This window comes from Corvus brachyrhynchos, unplaced genomic scaffold (assembly GCF_000691975.1).
Source record: "Corvus brachyrhynchos isolate BGI_N302 unplaced genomic scaffold, ASM69197v1 scaffold83, whole genome shotgun sequence".
In the NCBI taxonomy this organism is placed as follows: Eukaryota; Metazoa; Chordata; class Aves; order Passeriformes; family Corvidae; genus Corvus; species Corvus brachyrhynchos.
In genome coordinates, this window is record NW_008238464.1 from 5,391,382 (window position 1) to 5,416,095 (window position 24,714).

The 24,714-nt window shown below is 43.9% G+C and overlaps 1 protein-coding gene across 2 annotated transcripts in view; it reads left to right on the forward strand.

Moving 5' to 3' along the window:
- The first annotated feature begins 1,622 nt into the window (after nucleotides 1-1,622).
- LIMS1 (LIM zinc finger domain containing 1) overlaps nucleotides 1,623-24,714 on the forward strand; it is a 67,370-nt gene continuing 44,278 nt past the window's right edge. The window contains exon 1 of one of the 2 annotated variants that reach the window (XM_017737124.1): nucleotides 1,623-1,738. The gene's annotated coding sequence lies outside the window, so the exon portion shown is untranslated. Of the gene's footprint in view, nucleotides 1,739-1,838; nucleotides 2,066-24,714 lie in introns of those variants that run through there. The other variant, XM_017737125.1, reaches the window with a different exon arrangement.

The window sequence follows — 24,714 nt, forward strand, 5'->3', positions numbered from 1 at the left end:
CGGCAGCCCCGGCAGCGAGGGGCACTGCAGGAATCCCTTCTCCCCGCAATTCCCCCCGCGGCGTTGCGCTCGCACGGAGCGCTGAGGCGGCTCCTGTGCCCTTGTTTCAGCGATCGGGGGTAACACCCAGAACTGCGGCTCGCACGTCCCGAGCGCGGGCTGATGCCCAGTGCATTAAAAGACGCCTTGTCCTGGGCGGGTGGTAGTTGTTTTAAAAGCATCATACTAAATAACCTCGGGTGTTGATGTGGTGAGATTCGTGATGTTTTATGCATATCCCACAATTACCGAGAAGTCCTGTCTAGTGGGGGTGGACTACGGAAAGCAAAGGCTGCTCTGCTCATTGCCCGGCGTATCAAAGCCTCATCCTGTGCAGTTGTTTCTTGGGAAGAAATGGCCCTAATTAAAGCACCTGGCAAACTATTGTGCTGATATGTCAAAACTTGGAGCTGAAGGAAGGAAAAAGAGTGATTTTGTAGCTGTCTTGGACTGCGGGTACAGGACGGTTTTTGGCACACAAACTTTAGCCTGTTTAAAAACCACCTTATATTTCCTGTGCCCAACTTCTCCTGCAGGCTCCTCCAGCTCTGCGCCATACCTCTGGAAAAAAGCTGTGGCAGCTGCAAAGTCAGGCTGAGTTTGGGCTACAGTGGTGGCATCCTGTGCCATGTGAGCCAGCTCTGCTCCCAGGGTCAGTGCCCTGATGCCCTCGTCAGGATCTCACCAACCTTGACCAGCTTTGGCTCCAGCTGCAGTGCAGCCATATGCTTAGAAAAACATGATAATGTGATTCAGGTGTCTGTATGTATTGAGATAACTGTTTTTTCTTCAGAAGTTCCAAAAGCCGCTTGCTTTCGTAGTGGGTGGTGGTTGCTTCTAGGTCGGGATTCTTTCTGCATTCCTGAAAGTGGCCGAGTTGTTGGTATTTGTGCTGCCAGTGTCAGGCTGTTGTGACTGCGCGTAGCTCTGTGTCTTTCAGCCCCACACAGGTGCTCTGGCTGAGCCGCCTCTTTGGCCAGGTAAACAGAGCAATTACGTATTTGGCATCTGTTCTGCTGAAATTCTCAGGGAGCAGGCCAGCTGCCCTGCTGGTACACGCTTCCAAGGAGATGAACTAGGCTACACCCCTGGCACAGTGAGAAATTTTGGGACAAAGTCAGACTTGAGCCCACGCTTGCAGAAACTTGCAGAGATGAAGTAGCAGGGAGCTTACCTGCAGCAGGATGTGTCTGGCCAGCACATCTGGGGAAAACTGGTGGCAGCAGAGCCATCCAGGGTACAGCTGGTGGCTCAAGCATCCTTTCACAGCAGCAGGAACAATCATTGCTCCCGGCCAAGCAAATCCTCCCCTGGCTGAGAGTCAGCCTGGAGTCCTGCTACTGCTGTTGTGCCCTGAATGAGAACTGTTTTCCCAGTAAAGGCTGGATATGGGGCCCATTCCCTAAACTGGCTGGCTTCCTCTGTTCCTCTCACCCTTCCTTTGGGGTGAATCGTTGTATGGAGGACAAGGGGCTGGGCTATGGTTAAGGAGGTGAAGGTGCCGTGCAGTTCATTGTCACAGAAGCTCAGCTCGAGGGAGCAGAGGGAGGTGCTGACCAGGACAGGCAGGGCTGTTCATCTGGCAGGGTGGCACAGTGGCGAGAGACTGTGGAGTCAGCTCCTCCGGAAAAACTGTTTCCAAGCCTTCTGAGGGGGTTTTCTGTAGAGGATTCCAGTCCACTGAAGTTAAAACTAAGGGGTAAGGCTCTTGAAAGATGCATTTTGATTTTGTAAAATACGAGGAGGGAAAATTAAAAATTGGTGTGTTTTCTTGTTTTGATCCTTAAAAAAACCCCACTAAAAATGTGAATATGTCATTCAAACCTACTTTTAAACAAAATGTAAAGTGATTTCAAAGGTCTCCACAAGCTGAAATTCCTAAGGGGTTTTGTGTCTTGAGTTTTTGGTCTGATTTAGAGAGTTTAAATAATCTGAATTTTGGTGAAGAAAACAAAAAAGGAAAGAATGATTTGAGGTCCCTCTCCAGATTTGGTACACGGAAAAGCAGCAGACATCTGGTCAGCAGGTATGCACAAGGAAATACTCTTCTTTTTAACCTTTTTTTTTTTTTTTCCTCTTCTTTTTATGAAGGCTTTTTGAACTTGAGTTACTCCTATGGCTTTTGTTTTGCAACTAGAGGAACTTGCAGGCTGGTGCTGTCACTTGAGCAGTCGTTACTGAGGCACAGCTTTCTCACTCAGCATCATGCTGGGAGACCAGACTCTGTTCTGGAAGAGGGGGATTTGGGTAAGGAGGGATGCACAGTGGCTTGATGCTGGGTAGTGGTGAGTCATTCAGGATTGCTTGGTGTGCTGCCTGGGGCTGATAGCTCGTCGTGGCAATGCCTGCTTGCTTTATAAATGTCCTCTGAGTTTTGTGGGCAGCTTTTTCAGTTGGTTGTGCTGAACTTATCTTGATATATTATCATTGGAATAAGTTTCATATGTGGTTCAGAGAAAAACATTAGCTTCTCAGTTCAGAACCATTATTATCTTAAGCTTTTGCAGTTCCCTAGAACAAACTGAGTTTTTCTTTGTAGCAAGAAATACAGGCCAGCATACAGCAAAATACCGGACAAAGCCAGCTCCTCTCTGTTCCAAGTATAACTACATTTGAAAAACTAGCACAGACTCATTGGATTCACAGTTCTTATTCCACTGCAGACTGTGAAGCTGAAAAATGGGGGCTCTTCATGGTGTTACTGGCTTTGATAGGGGACTCTAAATAAGAAGCTAAATGTGATGCTGCAGTTTGGTCTCAGTTGTAGTGCACAGGTCTTTTTCTTAGAACTGGCTCCATACAGTTACTGCAGGGGAACCATTAATGGTCTGCAATACACAGAGGATGGTTTGCACAGTTAACAAATTCTTTTTCAAGCTGCAGTAAAATATTTATTATTGGAGCACTTAAGGCGAGCCTTTCGGCTCCTGCAATTGTGGCTTCATGCTGTGTGTTAGGTTACACATCCTGATTTGTCTGTGCTTTGTTCTCCTCCAAAGCCCAGTTCAAAAGTTTTTCACTCCATAGCATAATGCAGTCTCTTACTACTTTTCAATATAGGGAGGATTTAATTATTAGCTGTGCTAAAAGCAGCTTGATAGTCAGTGGGGTAATTACTCATGTCAGGTCTTTCCATGATGGCAAGTGCTGATGACAAGGAAAATGAAACTGACAGTCACGTTTTTATAGCCAAAGCCTTCCCTTGTCTAAGCTCTGCACAGTGTGAACGAAGCAGCCGTGTACGTGGTCTGCTGTCCTTGTCGTGCTGGGATGTGTCACAGAGCACGTCACCCTTAACAGCCTGTGCAGAAGTGCTGGTGTTGGGCAGAAAAGGTGAAAGGTCCTAATTCAGTCTGACAATTAGGGAAAATGTAGCAGGGGACTGTGCCCTGGGGTTCATACTTTTCTTCAAATTAGGACACTCCTTTGCAATTACTTCAGCATTTCCCTTCCTGTGGTGTGTAAGTCTTTATGAAAATGCTGACTTCTGTTTTTTAAACAGATAGAAGTGGGGGGGAAAAAAGTCAAGATACTGTAATTTCCTTGGCTGGTTTTGTGTGCCATAGTAACTCTTTGTATCGAATAGTTTGCTGAATTTGTCTCAGCATCTGGAGACTGTCAGTGATGTCCAGGGTGCCAGAAGCTGATGGTGTGGCCGATGATAAACTATGGACAAAGTGAACCTCCTCTGCAGCCTGAAACCACGTTCCTGTGCCAAAATGGCATAGTCTGGGGCACCCTAGGGTGCATGAAAAATAGCCTTACAACATGGTTGACACCCAGGAGGAGGTTTTATGCTCTGTATTTTTCATATTGTGGCTTTTCTTTATATTTTAAATAAGAAGTTCTTGAATTCCAGCTCTGATGATCCTTCTTTTCATCACTTTTTGATTTATTAAAAAGCTTCATCAGCCGTTTCTGTAGATTTCAGTAAGAAGGTGGGTCCTTAGTCACATGGTTCATTTAGGGTTGTTTCAAACATTGCTTGCATCAAATAGCTTGAAGAACTGAGAACACACTGGTGGATGGGCTGTTGTCTCTGAGTAAAACCTAAACTGGTGCGAACAGTAGAATTAAAACTGAGGAGGGGGGGGTTTATTGCTCGCATCATGGGTGGGGAATTGATGTGGATCATCTGGGAAGCTAAGGCATTGTAATGACTTTATGAACATTTCCTGGGTGGCCAGAGCAGCATGGGGTAGCTGCTGTGCTCAAAATTAAAAGGGTTTTCTGTATTAATATGTTATTTTTCTGTAGTTGGGGGCACTGGGAAAGACCACAGCAAAGCAATGCAGTAACACCAGCAAATATTTGGGAGGCAACAACATGGCAAAGTGGCTTCAGTCCAGACCCCACACTGATGTGCAGCAGCTGTGGGATTGATGTGGGGAGAGGGAACTGCGCAGAGTATTAGTTTCAAATTCAACCTGGGAAGGAAAAAGAGACCTCGATACTTTGCAAGGACTCTTTGTGGGAGCCTGGCCATCCCCACTGGGTCTGGGCACTGCCTGGCAGGGGCAAGAAACTGGCTGTCAGCCTCCTGCCTTGCAGAACCACAGCATCCACGAGCCCTCCTTTGGTGTCTCCTGGCACACTCCACCTCTGATTTAGGAATGAAGAATACAGCCTGGCAAGCAGGGCGGCGGGGGATGCTGCCGGCACTGCCAGGGGAAGGCGGCCCCTGTGGATTCAGGGCTGAATTGGCACAGCAGCCTCTGCTTGCAAAACCCTCTGGTTTTCGTGAGGAAATGCTTGCAAATAGGCACATATTGCTGAGCTTTGCATGTGACCACCATGCTTTTCTGAGCTGTGTTGGTAGCAAGACAGACTTGCGTTTCATGGCAAGAGAGACCGACATTTGTGCTAAGTAACTCATTTTTGCCAGGGTCTGCTGTAAGTGGGCTGAGATTCACGTGGCAACGGCCATCTCCCAGACCCAGCTCTGGCCAGTGCTACGATTCAGGACAGACCATCTGTGGGCCCTGCCAGGGCAGCTTCTCTTCCCACAGGCAGTGATGATTACAGAGACGTTTTAATTAAGCGTGTGGTTATGCTACAGCCGCCTGGGGTGACCCACACATTCCCATCCCCCAACATTTCTCATGCCAGCACCAGGGACCTGAGCCAGCTGAAAATCTATGGTGAAAAAGATTGGTAGGTACATAGATTTAAAAGTGCATTTATCTCCATCATCGATTCCTTGATCCTGTGAGTGGCAGTGATGTCGAGGGGAAAGAACTTGGGAAAGGTAGCAATACCCATTTCGGTAGAAGCGTGGATTTGTGCATGGGTCATGTAGCTATGGCCCAGAGAGCAGTGTTAAAAGTGGGGTTCTGTGACAAGGTGCTGGGGATTTAAAGATGGAGGGAGCAGTGTTTGGTGGTGGTCTGGGGACTGCTTGTGGCTGCCCTGGGTGCGGTGTCAGGATTCGGAGTCCATGCTCTGTTGCACTGGAAGAGGGATCACCTGCCTGTAGGTTGTTGCAAAAGGATTGTCTGAGCAATTTTGCTTTCTGTTGTGGAAAGTGCACTTGAGTATGTTCTCTCTGCAGCTTGCTGTCCCTTCCTACTGCCCTGCCTGAAGGGAAACCACCCCAGTAGTGGTTTTGTCATCGTTCTCACAGAACTGGTTTGCAGAAATTCATCTTCAAAGGATTCAGAGGAAGGAAATCCCATGTCCTGCCCCCCCGACATGTAGGTTATGGTTAGAAAGGGCACAGAGTATAGGGACACAACTGATGCCTGTTTAAATCTACCTGACATTTGTTGGTAGGACAAGACTTCATGATCTGATGATGTCCATGGGCTTTCTTCACCCATTGCTGTCAGGTCCCAGAGGAACTGGATGCTGTTTGTACCTGCTTGTACTGTCGGGGAAAAAAAAAATGGAGCAAGATGTGCTGTGAGGTCTTGCAGGCTGAGTCCTGCCATGCAGAGACAGAGCTGAGGGACAGCCACAGCGCACGTGGCTGCTGGCTTGTTCTCGACCACTGTGCCCTGGAGACAAGGCAGGCTGTGGGAGAGGGGCTTGCTGGGAGGTGTCTGTAAGCTTCACTGGAACTGAAACAAGGACAGGCACTTCTCTAATGAGACATTTCTGTAGTACTTTTAACAACCCAGAAAGCATTTTTTTCTCCTTTCTGTGTTTCCTTTTGAGAGTATATGCAATTGCAAGAGAGAGGCAATATTCTGATTATATGGAAAAGGATTTGAAGTGGAGCATTTTAAAGCTGCTGTTAAGAAAAAGCTGACTTTTGAAATCTTTGTTCCTTCATTCACATTTTTTTCCTTTTTGTTAGCCAGTCTCAGGAAATGAGAACATTCTTTTGGCTTTCCGTGCCTGAGTCACATCTTATATATATATCTATCTATATATAAAAATATGTTAAAACATCTGGAGATGTTTGTTTCAGAGAGGTACTTGTTTTGTATTAGAGTGTCTGAGCTTTAAATATTTATACACAGTTGGATGTTTCCAGAATTTCCCATACTTCTCTGGTTACAAGGACATGTATATTGCTGTCAGAAAAGCCAAGGGAAATGTTCTGATAACCTAGGGAATATACAAATAAGTAGAAGTAAAGCCTTTCAAGAAAGTGAGAATTTGCTATTTTTTTTCCAAAAATTAAACTATCGAAGCAGTTGTTTAACTTGAGTTGCATCCAAAGATGTAGTTGTTTAATGTTTTCTATATATGTATTTAAAAAAAAAAAAGGTGTGAGAAGGAAAATCAGAAAATCCCAGTAGCTTTTCCCTTGTTCTTTTTTCTTTTTAAGAAAAAGGGGAAAGGAAGTATTTAAAAGCTTATTACACCCATCTCTGCTACTGAGTGGGCTGACATTCATTGGGCTCTGGCAGTGCTCTGAGTGCACGGTGGGGTCTCCCTGCCTCCCTCTGTCCTCCCACCGGGGTCACACGGAGATCGTGAGACTGCTCTGAAAGGAAAAACAAAAATCCATTTAGTTTAACCAAAGGCCAAATATTTAACTTTGGCGGGGGAGGTGGTGGGATTTAGGGGAACGAGTAAAATTTCCACCCTTGGTTGTTTAACATAGCTTCACTGAAAATGGTGGGAGGCTGGGGATGGTGGGCGCCGGTGGTGTCCTGTGCGGGGAGCAATGCGGGGATGGCAGTGGGGCATGAGGAGTCCCCTAAGGGGCTCCACCTACCATGGCCACACAACCTCCAGGTGTTCACAGCAGCGTCTCCTCCCACAGCTTCCACTGAAATGCCCTTGAGTTTATGGCTTGGATACAAAACTGCTCAGGTATCAAATATTTTGATTGCATCCTGGCCTTCCTGTTAGTTTCTTTGATCTTTTCTCGTTAGTGGATTATAGTGGACTTTCAAAAGTTGTTTGTTGAAATAGTTGTATAAATATGGTCCTGAGGGTAGGTGTTATTTAGAAAAGTACTTATCTCCCAGAAAAAAATCTACCTCCTTTTGCCCCTTCAGTGGGCTCATTTGCTGTCATGCATCAAAGAAGTGTGATTTCACACTTCTAATTATATCAGAGAATAGCAGCTTATTGTTAATTCTTTGCAATAAAACGCCAGTGGGTCTTATTCTTTTGGCTGATTTCCAACACTGAAGAACTGTTTCAGGTTCACATTAAAAAAAAAAAAAATGCAAGAAATTCTCAGAGCCAGGACAGTCTCTGGGGGAAACTGAAGGGCTCACAGCCCTGGGATGAATCCCCCTCTGTTAAATTCTCTCACAGTTACAGTTTCTCTCTTTTCGAAGTGAAAAGGGCTCCCCTTCTTCATGGGCATCCTGCTCGCATTATGTCCCCTCCGAAATGGCTTTGTACAGCCCCACTTAATGCCATGCTGGAAGCTGGATGTCTTCAGGCACTGGCACAGGGCCATGTGGTCACTAGGCTGGGTTTAGCTTTGGATGGTAGAGAGATGAGTTGTGCCATAGCTCTGCAGTCAGATGAAGTGAGGGAGGAGGGCTGGAATATTGCTGGTGGCTACACATGGTGTAAGCTTAAAGGTCAAAGTTTCCAAACTTTGTCTAAGACTGAAAGCCACATTTTCCTTATTGTCACATGCAGGATAGGACTTATCAAACTGTCCTCTCCGGCAGGACCTGGAGAGGATCCTAGGGTTTACAGGGGTGGTGGGGTGTTTCATGTGTCAAGGTTCTCAAGGAAAGGCAGGATGCTCCCTGGTGTCAGCTCATACCCGAGGCAAATCTCACCCTGCAGCTGCTGCTCTTCAGACCCATCCGATTGAGTTGAAGATGTCCCTGCCCAAGGTAGACCTCTCTTCCAGCCCGAACCATTCTACGATCTCCTCCTCAGCCTGTATTAAAATCTACTGCTGGACCAGGCCTTCATTTTGAAAAGTACAGAGAAAATGAAGTACTGTTTTCAGTGTCACATGTTAAGGAGGCTGCTTCATTTTGATGTGAGTGAAGCTGTTTGTGCTTGTGATTGCTGATGCCCTGCAAGGGGGAAATAATTTGGACTTCTTGTGTCAAATTGCATCTGAGTCACAGATGTGAAAATCAATATTTTTATCATTACCATGCAGAGATGGACAAACAGTACAGTTAAGGGGATCCTTGACATCACCCTTGGGAGAATTACTACCACATGGTAAAATGGCAAAGGATCCAGGAACAGTAATAGTGCATTACTGCTCAGGTTTCATGAGAAATCTTTCTGCTCACCTTGGGCCGTTTATTAATTTATGAATAGCTTTGTCAACTTGTACTTGAATGAGACATTCAATAAATTTAATGCCATTGCGTGATACTGATGTCTTTTCAGGGCAGTTTCACCTGGGACCGATTCCCAACAAAGGCAGAATTACAAAATGAGTATTTTGTGTGATTTGAGGTCAAAATGGTGTAATCATTTTTACCTGATGGGTTTTGATAATGTTTAGCTGTATAGTGGCTTGATTTCAATCATGGATTTTCTATTAAGTCCAAATAGCACACAATTAAAAATTTGCAGCGGTCTTCCTTCCATGCATGTACAAAAACAAGCGCCAGGGTTCACAGAAGGGATGGGATGGGACAGATGCTGGGATCTCAGTCACTCTGTGCCCAGCGGAGCAGCTGTATCCACCACAGCCGTCGCTAGCGTGGCTGAGGTGGTGGTAATATGGTGTGGGAGGTCTTGTGCAGGAAGAAGGGCTCTGTTCTCCCAGAGGAGGAACTGCACTGCTGAAAGCTGTCTTCTAGTGTCCAGCGTGTGTGGGCATGGAGGGTGTTGATGGTACAAATGTCAAGCAGAGGATTTTTCTCTTATACATTGAGTAATGCTTCTTCCTTGGTTTGCGTTTCCAGGTATTTACTAGTTGTCCCTGCCACAGTGGGAGAGGAATATAGTGAAAAGCTGCTGAGTCCAAATTTTCTAACCTATCATTAATCCTTTGTCATGAAAGCAAATGCAAAATGAGCAGGGCCTTAGTTCCAAGTCAAAAGGTTTTCAATCAAACTTGGAAAGAATAATATATCGACTCTGTGTTGATGATTGAAATAGTAATGCTTTTGGAGCTGGTCTTGGTGATGCATGGAAGGCAGGGTCTACCTGAATTAATTGTAAGGAAATTCATAGTTAAAAAATGCTTTTCTTTATACCACAGAGATTTCGTGGTATAAAGTTCATGTTGATTTAAAATTTAATAAGGCAAAAGTGTTGGTGCTTTCAATATCTAATATTTCATGTTTTGGTGCTGAATTGGTTGTCGAGTGGAAGTGTTGCAAGGGCATTAACAGAATTGCATTTACTGAAAACTTTTTCCTGTCTTTTTTTCCTTATGATATTAAGAGACATCAGGAAGGACAAGGAGATCATATTTGTTTCAAGTATTCTTATCTTAAAGTGAACATTAAAGATGTTTAAAAAGGACACACTTGCTTTTCAGAAATTGATAGACAGTGAAATGTATCTAAGAAAAAATAATCAGATTAATTTATTTAGTCTGAAGACAATACAGTCCTGCTCATGCAGAGCCCTTAAGTTAAATTCCTAAGTTCACTCAGGTCAAGTTATGAATTTAAATTGTAATTTCCTTGAAGCCAAGAACTCAAGTGTGTGACACATATCCTCAGTTAACAGGACCTGGGTTCACCCCCACAGGTTGTGGCTTATGTGAGGGTTGAGTGCATCTGTGTTCTGTATTCTCTTTATAAGCTTTTTGGTACCCTACATCTATCTGGCATGTAAAATATTTAAACCAACCACATAGGTAAGAAGAGTGGCAGGAGAAAACATAGAATTTTTTTTTTTTTTTTTTTTAAGTGATTCTGCCATAAATTTTTCCTTAACTCCGTTCATTGTGTACAAGCAGGTGTTGCAATAGGATGTTGTCTTCAAATTATTATTAGCAGTTGCCTGGTCAGGCATATAAATGAAGACAGGATGCCCATTCTGAAGTGTTTCTTCCAAAGCAAGAAATGCACCAACAGGAATTAAGACTTTAAAACCTCAGCAGATGATGGTGTGGCACCAAAAGCACTGTGGCAACGGGTGCTTTGGTTCTGCCTGTTGCCTCCACAAATGGTCATTTGACATTTTTGTCCTGGATGCTGGGAAGTTGTGGCCGCCCCTCATTAGGATGCTGCATACCAGAGGAGAAGCTGATGTTGTGGCATGGCACAGCTCAGCCAGGGAGGAGTCCCGAATGGTTGCTCGATGGGTGGTAAAGGTTACAGACCTTCCTGCCATATCTATCCTCATGGGCTTCATGCACTGACAACGCAAAATTTGTTCCATATATGTAACAAAGGAGTTGAGGGAAACAAGTATCAGCATCTGGGAGCATCCAAACAGAAGGCAATAGTTGGCAGCCTGCATAGTAACATAGGTGTGGGAGCCCTCCTGGGCACCTCACTAGGTCGTAATTCTGCCTCTCCTGTCTATTCTCAACACCAGAAGAGTTTTATTCTTATGTACCTTATCATTTTTTTATTACCTTATCGTGGCATACTAGGATGTTTGATTTCCTAATAGCTCAGGTGTATCCTGTTTCTTTGCTTCTGTAAATAATGCATTTTCTGTGCTAATAAATGTGCACTTTTACAGTGGACACACGTATTCAGTCCTTCATCAACCCGCACTGCAACAGTGGCTTTCCCTTCATCACAGAGGCACGATGCTGTGCTGTGAACCAATTGCACTCATAACTTATGTACGGAGGGAGAAGAGAGGAAACTGCTGAAGTCAGGGATTGTTTGCTTATTCAGTAGTTATGAAGAGCCAAACTGAGCTCAGTTCTAGCTAGCTGGCCAGGGTGCTACTGTTCGATTCACTAGAGCTCTCGCATAGTCACCGCCTGCATGGCCCCTTACTCGCAATCAAGTTCCTTTCAAATCTGCAGGGATGTGTCATTAACTTCAATAGAAGTAGATTAGTGGGGTTTTCCTCCTGGAGAATTCCTCAAGAATGTATGCATATAAATGGGGAATTCTACACCAGTTTGATTATCTTCCGCATGTTGTTTGGAATGATGAAATGACCACATGTTTGATCTGTCACTGTGTAATGTTTCTGATAACGTGCAAATTCTAGAGGTTAGTGTCTTAAACTGATACAGTTAAGGCAGTGTCTTTCCCAATTCTCCTCAAAGCCAATTGAAATTCCACTGCCCTCTTTAATGGGGCTTGATTTAATCTTAAGGGTCTGTAAGTGGAACATCAATGGCCAAATGAGACAAAATACCTGCTAGTACTGGGAAACTAGTTCTGTCAGCTTTGAAACCTTGCTGCTGTGTCTGAAGTATAGGGACAAAACCGCCACTGTCCTGAATTAGCTTTGTATGGATGGTGCAGTAAGGTCAACCTCCGAAGAGAAGGGTGGTTTCCTAATCTCTGATTTCTCACCTTTAAAGAAGAGCAGCTGGTTGTGAGACAGGTGGGCCCAGCATGCCTGGCCAGTGTCACATCCCTGTGCCTATAGATAAATACCTTCAGTTGTCATACATTGGATTTGATATCTAGCAAAGTATATTTTGCATACTTTTTGTCTTGTTTTTATAAATAGTGACTAAGGCTGTTTCAGCCTTTTTTTTTTTTTCATTCAAAAGACCTGAATTTAATAAAAAAATTATCATTGTACTATATACATATATGACCCTATAGTTTTACTTACAGTGTTTTTCAACAGATCTCTACAATGTCTTCTTTTTTTTTTTTTTTTGATATAATTGTGTTTGTATAGTTTGGCAAATGGCCATGTAAATGTGTGAAAGAAAACAGAAGTCGGAAAAGCAGAGCGAGTCACATCACCACAGGTCTGCTTGCTCAGAGGGTCAGAACCCAAATGACAGTTTCCAGTCTTATCCAGTGGAGTGTAAAGAAGTTGTGTATTAACCCAGTGTACTGCTAACTGGTATCATTTAATTTACATTTTTAGCCCAGTAGCCACTTGGTGGTGGCCTGCATGTTGTTCTTTGGTGCAAACAAAGTGGTTATGGATGGGTAAGCAAGAAGGAGGTTCCTGTTCACAGGAGCTTTTGTGAGTCCTCAGTCACACCCCTCTGTGGTGTGAATTTTACAGCCAAGTGAGTTGTGTTCCTGAAAGGGAGCTGAGCTCTGGGTTGGCAGTGGGGTTACTGCTGCAAGTGGGTAGGGGTTGGAGTGGGGTTGGTGTCCGTGGAACTGTGGGATGTGGGGTTCTTGGCGACCTCCCTGAGAGCCAGGCTCTGCCTCTGGCAGAGGTGAGGTCAGGGGATCTCTTGGGCACATGTGGGTCTGCTCCAAGGCTGGTGGTGTTGTGCAGTTAGTTAAATTTTGACAAAGCGAGAACACCCATTCAGGAAAGAGCAAGCAGGGGAGGAGTGCTGTGCCTTATAACAGTGGTTAGTGAATGATACACACAAATAAAAGGGCAGCTGGGAAGTTGACATCAGCTTGGTTAAGAGAATTTTAATAACCATCGTTGCATCCCACAAGCTGTGGGGCTCTGAATCACCTGTGGCCAGGTAGTTCAGTACTGAAGAGGTTAAAGAAGGAAGGTGAAGATAACACTTACAGTATCTAAGTCACTGCGGTTTCTAGGGTGGTTTCTAAGAACTTAAACCATTTGCTCAATATTTCTTGCTTTACTCAGCATTATACCAGTACTTTTCAATGACATTAGCAACAGCACACTGGGGTTTAATGGTAAAAACAGTATTTCTGTTAATTTGGTACCATCCCCCTCTTCCCTGTGAAGTAGATTTGATTTTGGACCACTGTAATGATTTATCCATTAAGTTGCTGGAATCATAATCTCTGTGAGTTTTGTACTGTGTTTGCATTCCTAATTAATTTAGGCTGGTGATTTCTGCTGAATGCTGAGCACTCTGTTGGGTTGTTCAGAGCAACCTATTATTATCTCCTTTATAAATGCTTGTGGAAAAGCCAATTTCTGAAGAGGATAGTTGCAAGGCAATGTTAGTTAGGACAGATTTGCTGCCCTGAGAGCAACAGTATCAAGTAAATGTGATATTAAGCAGATGATTGGACTGCTTTTGCTTTCACACTGCAGCATTCCCATTGTAGCATCCCAAAAGTCGAGGGGGTGGGAGAGGGAGTGCTTTAATTACGATTGCTAAAAGCCAGTAAAATGAGAAGGATAACTCTGCTGCAAGGGGATTTTTGAAGGGGCTGGCATTTTTAGATATGTTTTATTCCAGTTAACAGTACTGGCAGATTTCATTTGGGCTATAAGGAACTCTGATTCCTATCCCACTTTCTGAAAGATAAAAATGTTGGTGGTTTTCAGGGACACTGGAAAGTTTAAGTGGAGCTTAGGGCTGGGCTTACACTCATGTATGGTGCTACTTGGTGGGACAAACATGATCAGACACAGGCACAAATGATGTCTGTGTTTAACTGGGCAGAGCACACAGCACAGAATTTATGCCAGCTCTTGGAAGACTAAAGGTAACTTCATGGTGGTAGGTTTTATAGAAGGACAGGTCACCTGCCATAATTTTTTTAAAAAATATCTGGTCAGGGTAGGAAAGCTGGATTGGTACTCAGCATCATGCTGCTGCAGCATGTTTGATCCCACCTGAGAAGCTGTGAAATGGGCTATGCATAAACTGTGTCTCTGAACTGTGATGTCAAGGAGATGGCCACTTGCTGAAGGTCAGAGAGCAAGCCAGGAATGGTATACAGATTTTGTTGTTGTTTGTTTGGGAAAAAGAAAGCTTAAAAGCAAAAAAAACAAAGGAAGCCGCCTTTGCTTTCCCAAATGTGTTGCTCTTAAGAACATCAGCAGTGAGGTCCTCTTGAACTGGTGTTCCATCTCCTACCTTATGGGGGGAAAACAGCTCCTGTTCTTCCTTAGCGGTGTCTGGTTTATGAATTCTTTGTTTTCATACTCTCAGTTATAGGTTGATTGGACTGAATATTCTGTGTTTGGGAAGGTTCCTTTGAGGAGTCTAAGCATACATTGATGATTGGCCTGAAGATAAAGCAACCTCCTCCCTGAGCAGAGGCTGTTGCTCTGATCCCAAAAGTAGGGTGTTCTCCTCCAGCTCCTGTTCAGAAGGTGACCGCAGCATAGCACAGTCCCCCCAGTAAAATTCATCCCTCCCTTTGGGTAAGTATGTGCTATTTGGCGTGGTTGGCCTATCTTAATTCTTAAAAAGTTAATAAAACCATGCATTTCTATTGTACTTTACCCACATACAAATAACATATTAAGATCTCCCTAGCTGAAAGGAATTCAGTGGGAAATCCTGTGGCTGTTCTGACCACAAGGAAATTTTATCTTCATTTCTCTTTCTTCCCTTTTGCCTCTTCCAGTATATAATTGCTGTTCCATGATTCCTGGCACTGGTGATTAAAGCTGAGGGCTGATTTAATTTTTAATTAATTTTTCATATCTTCCAACATTTTTAGGCTGAAAGTCATGGACATGGAAAAAAACAGAATTTAAGGGAATTTTGGGCCACTTTGAGCATGTTTTTGAGAAAACCTAATTTAATTTCAAGTTTTAGGTACAGGATATTTCAGGATTATTTAAATCTGGATAATTAAAAAGCTGCTTTTCTGTAATGAACCCAGGAAGAGAAGGCACTGGGTTGCAAGTCCTATTTTGGGAACCACTGAGTATCTGAAGCTGTTCTCATTCATGTCAGCAGAAGTTCAGAAACATTTCCTGAACCATTTTTTTGAAGGTGCTCCCCTGAGTATCACTTTCATTTCACATATTGTATTTCATATAATACTGGTGTATATAATCTTCTCTGGCTTTATTACTGTCTTGAATTCATTTACTGGAATTCCTGTGTTTTCTTTACAAGCATCTATTCTTAACCACTAATAAATCTGGAACATATTGGGACTTGGTGGGATGTTGGACTTTACAGGATAAAACTTCATTGTTTCCCATTATGGGCTGTGGCTGGTAATTGCCTTCCCCTCCCTCCCACCATCCATCATCTGAAGTCCTCTCTTACTGCATCAGCTTTTTCTACCCAAACTGTCCCTGCCAGTTGCTGCCTTTGTCTCCACTTCCTGCGTTGGGAAGAAGATTCCCTGCAAATCCCATCTGAGCTGCTCTGTCTGCAATGACTGCAAGAAGTTTTAAGTAACTTGAAATGGCTCAGAAGAACAGCCAGAGGCCCAGCCTGAAAGATAAGATTTGAAATTAGAGTACATGCCTGACATCACATCTTTTACTGAATTCTTGATTTCACCCTTTTTTTGCTGTTGGTTTTCTCTTTTTGTTTCATTTTAAGCATTTAGCATGGGTAGTGGTTTTTCAAATTTCTGTAACTGCCCCTTACATTTTGAAGCTCCTACTTAATCGAAAATTAGTAATAAATGTGTCCCATAAATCACAGAATCATGGAATTGTTACAGTTGGATGGGACCTCTGGAGATCATTTTGTCCAACCCCCCTACCAAGGCAGGGTCACCTAGAGCAGGTGACACAGGAATGTGTCCAGCTGGGTTTTGAATGTCTCCTGAGAGGCAGATTCCACAATCTCCTTGGGCAGCCTGTTCCAGTGCTCTGCCACCCTCAATGTAAAGAGGTTCTTGCTCATGTTGAGGTGGAACTTCCTGTGTTTTAAATCTCTAGTTGTCGCAGACAACAGCATTAAGTAGTGGGTTTCTTTGGCCACAATCTGGCCGACTGTCTCTTCCTGGGTTTCATGTTCACAGTCATGGGGGAACTAAAAATGACAGAAAGCCTCTGCTTTGCTCCCGATTTCCCTGCTCACATTTCACAGCATGGCAGTGATGGGGTGGTACCCAGGGTGAGGCAGAGAGCAGGGCACACGGGAGATGCTGTGGGGATGTGAGGAGCTGGGCTCCTATGGCTGTGAGCTCCTGGCTGCTGAGTGTGGTTGTCTTGGGCTGTTCTGGTGTTTTTTAAATTAAAACTTCCTCTGCATTTTTTCCCCCTGAATCTGAAGGAACCCAAATTGTTTTTCCATGTGTGCATTCAGATGAAAATGCTTTTCTTCCTCTTTTTCTTTCTGTCAAAAGAACTAGTGGATTTTTTTTGAGTAATATTGAGTAATATTAACTTTTTTTTCCCCCTCAGGCTTATTCTTTACATTGGACTGATGCCTTTTTTTTCAGTAGCACATCAGAGCTACCAAAAAAGGGGTCTGATAGACAAGCAAAGTAACTTCTTAAAATTTAATTCAGTACTCTCTTCATGCATCAAAATTAATAATTGTATGTTACTGGCATTACCATGATCTAAAAATGGTAGTAAAATAAAGATGGTTTAGGCTGGCACTTTTTTGCTGTCCTGAATGAATTCTCTTACAGGCTGTGTTCAAAATAGCTTGGCATCCTTGCAGATCTCTATTGCTTAGAAAGCAGGAAAGTCAATTTTGCAAGTAACTTCTCTCTTTTGAAATGTCTAGTACACAGAGTTCACTTTTACTTTTTGTCAGACACACGGTGGCGAGGGTTATTCTGAAAGATGTGCATCAGGCTTTTTTGAGTTGTATGGCAGCACTATTTTCAAATGAGTTCATAAGTTTTGAGTGTCTCTGGAAGTTCCAGCTTAAAGCACATGTCTGTATAGGACTTACACTTTCCTTATCTATTGCTATCATTGATATAAGCGTGTAACTTACCATAAGGGAATTAATTAAGGGGGAAAATAAGCATATAAATACAATACTAGTTCTGTTACTGCTCTTGTTCTTCTAAGTTTGCCCTATTTTCCACACAAATAAAAATGACCTGTACCTTACCTCACACCTGATGTTGATCTTTTTACTTATTTATATGCTGGGTGTTTGATGTGCTTCATTACTTGATGACTTGCTATTTTTATAGCAGTTAAAAGTAAATAAAAATTGAAATGGGAATGTCTGTTGTCAGAGGAAGCACGAATGATGTGCCAAAAACCCACTGCATGTTAGTACTGACTTCAGACCTCTGTTTTTAACTGCTTGTTAAGGGCAAACCATGATAGTAATTATTTATCTGAATATGACTGTTTATATGCATAACACATATGTGACCTGTATTTAGGTTGCCTTTAGAATCTCTGTGAATGCTCCTTCCTCACATTCTTTCGTGAAGGGTGTGTGTCCACAGAGGCTTTAAAAAATTACTTTCAATGGAAAAAAATTCTTGAGAAATACCACACACTCTTGCTCCCAAGAATCCTTGTGCTGTTTTTCTTTTGCTTATGTTTCTTTTTGTTTTCTGTTTCCTTCCTGAGACTGATGTTACCTGAAAGTTGCCCTGGAGTATTTCATGATGCTACTGGCATAAGACCCTGTGTGGTGGGCCAGTGCCAGTAAGCAGATGACAGTTGCTGTAACCAGCTCTTCAACCCCTGCAGTCTCCTTGTGTGATGCTGGAACTGTATGCAGATAATTTAAAAATAAATAAATGTACATGTATTGGGGATATGAGCTTAAAATTTTTTACTGGTAGAAGTACACAATCAAAATAATTTGGAGACCACAGCTCTAGCAGATGGAAAATCAGTTTTCTTTTTTTTCAGTTATTTGCCACCAGATTATGGTCCTGCTAAATTCAGCCCTCTGCAAATACAGCCTCCTCCCAGCTTTCAGACACTGTATAAGAAGATGAATCCCCCAGGTAATTTTGCTGAATACACCACCACCTCCCCAACAGAAGGCATAAATGCAGGGGTCTGGCTGAAAGGGAAGCCTGCTTGCAGCCTGCCTCACCAGTGCAGTTAATGGAAATGCATCCACGTGACCCCTTCCCTTTGATTTGAATGGGGGCTGGCTGGTTTCCCAGTGCAGGCAAAAGAGCTGTTTCCTTCTCCTAAAGTGAAATGCCTGTTTCTGATGCTCCATTTACTGAGGACGATTAAGGGAAGGAAAGGGGAATGGACGCAGCCAGCCAGTGATTGAGAGTGACTGGGGTGACTGAGGCCAAGGGGTAGCAAGTGTGGCGCCAAAATTGTCAAGGCTGGCAGGGTGCAGCAAATGTGGAGGTGAGGTGATTCGAGCGGTGTTCCCACTGCTCCACCCCACTGTGCCTCCAGGCCTGGATTCCTTCCGTCCTGCCGCTCCTTTTCTCTTAGAGAAATGCTTCCCTGCCCTCTCCAAAAATGAAAATGCAGGAGCCTGCCAAGGTGCTTTGGAGGATGGCCTCTGGTGGGCTGCAGCAGCGTGATCTTGCTCCCCATGACAGACGAACAATCTTCAGGTGAACCCGCAATGTCATGCCGTGTGGAGTTACAAACAGGAATTCGTGCTAATGGCCACCACAGGAGCACCCAAATGGGCCGCTGGTGCCAGGGAAGCGATTCCCCCTCTTCCAACTGCCTAGTGTAAAAAACTCAGAAAAAGGAGTGAGACAGACAGACAGATGGACAGCCCCTGTCTACCTGTGTCCCCAGCCAACGCTTTCAGATCCAGCTCTTAAATGCCAGAGACCCTCAGCCCAGCCAGCAAACAGGCTGCAAATCCAAAGCTGAGGTGGGACTGTGCTGCTAATGAGGGCTTTGCTTGAGAGCCCTGAAATCCTTCCCTTCTGCTCAAGTTAAACAGCTCCATTTTTTTTCTCTTTATTTTTAACGAAGCAGCTTTTCTGCTAGAGTGTATCTCTAGACTCCATGTGGTCTGAGGCGAGGATGCAAGTCCAGAGCAAGATTTGATCCCCTGTGCTGCACCATCTCCTGCTCCCAAATCTTTGATAAGTGGTGTTGCCTCTGTCCCAGCTCCAGAGCTGCCAACTGAGTTCCACTCCGCCTTCTCTTTCAGGAGTTCTTGGGGACAAATAGTGTAAGGACCATGAGATGCTTAAACACCATAGAGTCAGATCTGTATGTAGCAGAGGGAAGTTGCCAGTGGAGGACTGATAGGTGAAGAAGATAGTCATCTGGGGACTGACAGACTGCCTTGACACCCCCTTCTTCCTACCTAAAATAAGCAAAATCAGGTAAAGCTGCAAGAGAAATACAATTCCGGGATTACAGCATGTCTAATATTCTACAGGTGGAATTGCAAGCAAAAGAAGTGTTGATGTTAAATTAAGTAATTATAATTTATTATTCAGTACTAAGCAGTAGGGTGATCGAATGTGATTTATAGTAAAAGTATTCTTGTTTCCCCTTAATGATTGGTTTTGTTATAGCGAGCAGAATGGAGTAGTACCTTAGTTTATCCTGCAGATAAGACTTCGCTGCTTTGCTGTAAAGTGTCCCTATTTTTCAGGGGAAAAAGGAAGAATAAAATGCTGGTGTCAGCTTGGAAGGTTATTGCATAGCTACTGTCACATAAAGCAGAATTAATAGCAAGAGCTTTAAAATATGTGCAGTATGTGCACTGACTTCTTACAAATTAGCATTCTTCACAGTTCCTGGTAGTAGTTATGCCAAAGTTTATGTCTGTAAGGTCAAAGACAGAATTTTTATGGTGAATGATTACTGATAAGTTGTTTTGATTTTATCTTCTGAACAGTATCTTTTTGCTCCTTACAACAGGGAGCACACACTTGTGCCTCTGTGCTGCTGCACACAATGCTGCACCTTCCTGCTGTGCTGCTGGAGAAGCACCCATACGGAAAGTCCCTGGATAACCCACTTGGTGAGGGAAGAGGAGAGAGCTGAGGAAGGAGGGGAGGGTGTGCAGGGACTGGCAATCCCTCTGGGTGACAGAAGGGGGACTGGATGATATAAAAGGGTGATTTCTGCAGATCCATGACCCCACTGCTCTTGACCTGAAGGGGTGGAGTAGTTCTTGAGATTTACTGCACTTAAATACAAGACAGACATGTGGACTAGGAAGGGCTGTCTGTGAATAAAAGTACTTCAGGCTGTTATGACCTTCAGAAAGAAATGTTGCATACATTTCTAGTTGCTTATAAAATCCTTCTGCTTGGAGTAGACGAATTCTTATACAAGTCTTTACACTGTTCCTTTTCTCTGTTTCCCAAAATAGGGTGGGAGACGGGCAGGAGAGGAGAGCACCATAGTTGGTGAGGTGGGAGGGCGAATGGTAAGCACAGAAGTTGTCAGTGCCACACATATATGGTAATAATATCTCTTTCTTGAGCAATATGCAAATAGGCCAACCAGTATGTAATAAAAAAACTTGAAGGCAGTTTCATGTTGGAACACAGATTTATTCAAACTGGGACCCAGCTAATAATGTGAAGGAAGTCCAATAATCAAAACACTTATTCATAGGTGGGGTTTTTGAGTTGGAGAGCCTGCAGACTCTTTCTGAGTCTATGAAGTACTTTGGAGTCTTGTGAGAGATTGTACTGAGAACACTTGAAATTTTAAAAGGTGACTCACTGTATTTTCCCCGCCAAACAATTAAGTTTTTTCGCTGAGCTCATCTTCACTGATCTGGTATGTAATAACTTGTTTTTCCCTCTGCTGATGCCTAAATTTATTCCTCTAATAGTGTTCTTAAATGTAAAACTTCTTTATGAACGTTTTTTTAGTGCTACAATTGGTCAGTAATCCAGAAGTTCATATGTGCATGGAGGTTTGCCACAGATAACATAATTCTGGGCAGCTTAGTCTGAGCATTGAGCAAACCACTCTTGAATGAAATCCAGTCTTTGCAGTGCATTTTCACTCAGGTTGGGGCAGGCATTTATGCCCCAACTCTCTCTTCTGCCCTGTGGTCCAGCCCTGGCCAGGTGGGCAAGTCCAGACAGGCGTTACCTTGGCTGATCCTTCGTCCAGAGAATCCTGAGTTGGCTTTGAGATTCAAAGATGAAGTTCATGTCTGCTGGTGCTGTGGATGCAGGGGCTTCCTTTACAAGCAAGCCACTGCCTGCATTTTGTGAAGGCTGGGGACCGGGGCAAGCCCTTGCAGTGCCCTGGTGAGACACTGCCAAGCACAAGTTACTTGGTACCACTGGGAAGAGAGGGGGAAAGGAGTCATATATATATTCCTGACTCCTGATGGGTGAAACAGTGAGTAGCAAAAGGAAGGTCGGCAGCGGCCAGCTGGCCCCGGGTTGGTGGCAGCAAGCCTGGGAGGGAGATCCCTGGGCTCCTGCCAGTGTGTTTGGGAGGAAAGCAGCTACCGATGGTGTTAGTCAGTGTGACTGCTGAGTGCTGTTCAAAGGGCTGGAGCGCTGTAACAAGGTCGGGTTGGGTGTTATCTCATTTCCTCTTTCACATAACCCCAGGGAAAAGGGAGAACATTAATGAAACCCTGGAGGTGAATGAAGCTTGATCCAGGCTGAAATGTGTAAAGAATTTCTCACAAGAGATTTGTCTTTTTAGTCCTTTTTTACCATTCCACAAGCATAACCTTCCTGGTTGCATGTTGTTTATTTTCCCTTGGCTGTCACTGTTCCTGTTTAATCCTTAAAGATAATAATATGCATTAGTAATGGTGAGGAAGAATGCTTTTCATAACATTAATGTCATAGTGTGATACAATTTCTCTAATATTTTGGCTTAATACTATGCACATTGTGCCAGCAGTAGTACTGGATGATTCAGAGACTGCTGTTAGGCCTATTACGAATGCTTTTTCAGAGCTCGTGTAAGAGGCCCCAGAAGACATCCAGAAGATTGACCACAGTATTTGTATTTGAAAATGGTGGCAAAAATAGGCTGCTGGAGAATTAAAGTTCAGTCAGCCTAACTTTGAACCCTAGCAAGTCATGAGTGTAACTAACAGCCAGTGTATAAGCACTTAGTGAATAAACCAGCATTAAAAGAGCCACATGGATTTCCAAGAACAGATTGTTTCAAAACAGCCAATTTTCCAGGTCTGGCAGATGAGCATGCCTTATAAACAGAAAGGAGAAAATAAATGAGGTGTATCTGCTGATAGTGTATCGCACAAAATTTCATAAGCAAACAAGAGAAAGAGGCTTTAGAATTAGAGTAACGATGATTGACTTTGTTGGAGCTCAAGCTTTGCAAATTCTCTTTTGTGTATCCACTTGTCCACTCTTGCCACTCTTGTTGTTGCAGACCATTCACATAAGGGCTGCTGATACCTTCTCCTGTTCCTTCATCATCCCCTTGCAAGGCATATTAGTTAGGACTCAGTGCTTGGTTTCAAGAGAAGCACACTGCAGTTTGGAAATAACAGACTAAGTGAAATTGCCGGAAGGGAGGTGTGCAGCTGTGTGAAAAGAAGCATTTGGACAGGAATTCATGTTTTGACACAGAACCACCAACAGGACCCCCCTAAACAGAACCTGTCTGACTGCACCTTGCAGGAATTCTCTCCTTTGCCACTTGCATTTAATAACTTGATTAGTGAGCTGAATGCTGCAGCTGAAAGTTGGCTTACAAAGTTTGTGGATGTCCTTGACTTGAAGAAACCTTTAGGGATACAGGAGATGAATTAAAAATGATCTTGGCACTCTGAAGAGAGGCTCCACAATCAAGAAGTTGAAATTTCATGAAGAGAAATGCAAAGAGTTGTGCTCACAAAAAAGAATTCAAATGTCTGTGGGCTGGGCCATTTGGAGGACTGTTAAAAAGGCTTATCATGTCTTATGATGTGCCTGCAGAGAGAAATTGATCTTATTTTGGAAACGCTGTGCATTAAATATAAAGAAAGGTTGACCTAGATTATTTTGAAGAGATGGTGTATTCATTACTGAAAAAGCCTGAGAGCTGTTGTCCTGCCAGAGGAGGATAACAGAGAGGCCTTGTTAAAGCAACAAAGCACTTGAAGAAGATTGGATAGCACGCAGCAGCCAGTGGCTGGTGCGTGCTTCTTTACTGAAATCTAGCAACAGGGTTGTATCCATGGATGGCAAATCTGTTTTGATAGTATCTAAGTGTATCTGTAGTCTCTGTAAGTGAAATAGAAGGGTATGATAGCCCTACCCAGGAATTAAAATCACTTTTTTCTCCAAAGCAGCGTTTTCTCCTCCAGTGTGCTCTTGTGTCAGAAAGGACACAGGTACAGCGACGAAGGTAGTTGAAGTCAGAGATCCTGAAATAGGACTCATGCCCTGACATACCTTTGATGACTGTGTCAGTTTGGCATGAGAGGTGCCCATGGCTGTGCTGTCTGTGCAACAGAGTGCATGTGCATCTCTCTGCACATCAGGATGCAGCTGCAAGGAACCATGCAGTTGTGCTGGGCATTATGTAGCCATCCTGTTTGTCTTCCCCTGTCATGGGCACTGCAGGGGAGGAGGCTGGGCAGAATGGTGGGGATGTTGTCCTCTTCATCTGTCCATGGGGGTCCTGGGGCTAGGATCTGGTCAGCTGTGGTTTTGGACTCTACAGATGAAATTACAGCAAGGACCAGGACCATCAGACTTAAAGTAGATGAACATCAATGTGTTTAGAATTTGCAAAGTAACCAGCAAGTAGTGTTTATTGGATTTGGAACGAATTCCATTGTTTAACTGCTAAACAAGAGAAATGCCACTTTTACTTCTTAACAGCAGTACTCTTGTGGAAAGGTCAAGCCTTTCTCCTGTTACTCATAAGCATTTTAGAGGAGAGGAAGCTCCCAACATCAAATACGTCCTCTGATCAGCTGCTGCAACTCCAGTTCTGCAGCGCCAGGTGTGCCATCTGTTTGTGGCTGGCACTTGGGTCCCTGCAGTCTGCTCCTGCTCCAGTCAGCTCTGCCCCTGCTACTGGGCCCAGGAGAGGACACTTGGCAAGGAGAGCAGACCTAGTGGTGGAGCTGGTGTTTCCCATCACTTCCTAGCGAGGGGCCCTCAGCTGAGCAGTGTGGTTCATCCTAGGGCATTGCTCCAGGCCTGTCTCAGGTGTAGCAGTAGCACTTTTGAAAAAGTTGAGTTTAAATATTGCAGTGAGTCCAAGCAAAGACAAATGGGTGGCTGTCCTCTCGTCAGTTGAGAGCAGATTATTTTTATTGGTGCCATTTCATAGAATCGTAGAATTTGGGGTGGAAGGGACCTTTAGAAGCCGTCTAGTCCAATGTCCCTGCAATGAGCAGGGACATCTTCAATTCCATCAGGTTGCTCAGAGCCCCCTCCAGTCTGACCTTGAATGTTTCTAGGGGTGGGGCATCTACCAACTCTATGGGCAACTTGTTCCAGCGTTTCACCACCGTCGTAGTGAAAAATTTCTTATTTGAACGGCTGCAGTTGTGACTTTTTACCTGAACTTGAGTCAGTCTGGCTTGGAGGTCCAGCTCTGATTTACGTTGATTTGCTGTTAGCATTTGGTGGCCTGGGGTCTGCTTTGAATGGCAGCTGTAATGACACTGACAGGAAGGACTGCAAAGGGAACCCCAGGGGCGTTTGGGGCTTTTTTTCCCGTTTTTTGAGCAGGCTTCGCCTTTTCAGCCTG